This window comes from Lathyrus oleraceus, chromosome 6 (genome assembly GCF_024323335.1).
Source record: "Lathyrus oleraceus cultivar Zhongwan6 chromosome 6, CAAS_Psat_ZW6_1.0, whole genome shotgun sequence".
NCBI lineage: Eukaryota > Viridiplantae > Streptophyta > Magnoliopsida > Fabales > Fabaceae > Lathyrus > Lathyrus oleraceus.
Genome location: NC_066584.1, coordinates 148,663,549 through 148,666,004, shown reverse-complemented (window position 1 = coordinate 148,666,004; position 2,456 = coordinate 148,663,549).

Below are 2,456 nucleotides of genomic sequence, written 5' to 3'. Positions count from 1 at the left end.
GGAGGAGTTGAAGGCGTTGGAGATGACTGGCTTTGGGCGGCCATGAAAGACTCCACCAGGGCAGTCAAACTGGCCACTTTCTACTTCAGTTCTCTGTTCACTTGCTCTAAGTGATCCATCAGTCTTGAAGAGTTGGCTCTGGTGTACCCGGTGAGTCAGCTTGTCTTCAAAATAAATAAAGAACACAGAGTTAGACCACTGAACAAGAAGCCTGGAGCAAAACCTGCTTATGCACATGATGCATGCAATGCTTGTGCATATGATTTTATTTTTTAATCAGAGGAACTTTAGAGTTCTATTTGCAAATATTTGGAAAATATTAATCATTTAGACATATATGGAAATATCATATTAATAATATCTGGAAAAAAATTTACACCAAAGAAGTACAGTCTTGGTAACCAAATACAATACAAGAGAGAAGGCTAATGAACATCCTATGAAACCCTAGAAACAATCGTCCAAAGCTCTCGAGACTGAAAGATAAGTTGCACGAAGCCTCTTCACCTCTCTCTCATATGTTGCCTCCATATCTGCCTTCTCTTTGGCGAGTCGATCATACTTCCTCTGGAAGACTGAGGAAGAAGAGAAGTCACCACATCATCAAGCTCGTCGATAACCTGATTCTCAAGAAACTCTATCAATGCATCCTTATCTCTAAGCTGCTGAAGTAGCTTCTCTCACTCACGGATCCAAGCACGCGAACAGTCTTCGTCTCTCAACTCCTCTACTCCTTGGTCAGGGAGGGTTGAAGGCCCAACCATAACCAAAGGAGTATGTCTTGGCTATTCATAAGGCATAAGGTACTCAAAAGCTCTCCTCCTAACCCACGAGGTATAGGGTTCCAAAGCAATACAATTCTTCATACCAAGCTCTTTCCTTCCCTTCCTATGAATCTTGCGCCAAGCACGGACCATCCTGCACTTAAAGTTTTAGGGATCTTTACCCTCTTGAAAGAACACACCTTCTAACAAAATGTTATTAGGTTTATCCTTTAAGGGGAACCCAAGCTGACGACGTGCTAAAACAGGGTTGTAGTTAATCCCACCACATGCACCAAGAAGAGGCACATTGGAGAATTGACCACAAGAGTCGATAATATGCACATCATCATATACACGGTTGTACCAAAAGATATCATCATTAGTGAGAGACATAAGTCTCGTGGACCACCGTAGACATCCTTTGTTTTCCTTGAAGGCGACCGTCTGTGGCAAGTGCGAAATAAACCACTTGTACAATAGAGGCAAACAACACACAATGGTACCACCACCCTTTGCATTCCTCATATGCAAAGAGAAAAAAGTGTCATCCAACAGAGTAGGAACGAGATTAAGAGTAAAGAAGATCCTAATATCATTCACATCCACAAACTTGTCAATGTTGGGGAATAACACTAGGTCATAGATAAGAAGTACAAAAATGGCCTCAAAGGCGTCCTCACTCATGGCCTTCCCATACATAGTAGCTTGAGCAATGCGGAAATCAGATGGGAGACCTTGAATTCCACCTTTGGTAGTCATATGAGCACCAACCAGAGATTCATCTATATGCAACATATCAACAATCTCTTGAGAAGTAGGAACCCTCTCCAAGCCAATGAACGACAACTGATCTAGGATAGGTATACCCACAAGATATGCATACTCCTCAAGCGTAGGCAAAAGCGGGAAATCCAGAAATATGAAGCAACGGTACAAAGGTTCATAGAACTATACCAATACACTCATCAAACCTTCATCCACCTGAGTAGCAAGAATAGATAGAAGCTTCGCATGACAAGCCTTGAACTCCAAGGGATCTAATACATAGGATGTCAAACTCCTTAACTCTTTCAAGTCGGGTTGTCTGAAATTGTACTTCTTTGTATTCCTTCTTTGTCTATCCATGTCTGAAAATTTGCAAATAGACCTCTTAAGTTCCTTGAAAATTTTCTCATTGTTGATGATATGGATGCAAATGGATGCATGAATGTATGGATGCAACAATCACACTTAAGGATCAAGAAAAGCACACCACACAAAGGTCATCGGATGGATCAAGTCATCCTTAATATCAATAATCCATTTTGGTGGATTATGGTTTACACCTTATCAACATGCAAGTTCCATTGATATTAAGGATAGACAAGAAATGATCAACCATAAATCAAGGGTTCGCTGCAAGTCACGAGCATGGAGTCTCGGTTAAGAACCAACCAAAGGGAGTGTACTATGGTGAAACATGACAAACATGTTCAACAAGAGGTTCCCATAGTCATCATCCTCTCTTTCAGATATTATCGGATAAACGACTACGCGTATTCCAAAAATATTCTTAAGAGAGACTCTTATGAGTGTAGTATCGCGTATCAATCGTATCAAATCTTACACTTGAACAACCTTCGCACTACGTCCTAAAAATAGGCCAAGATGGGCTTGGTAAACTAAGGTCCTTGGCTTCTAAGGCATATATTG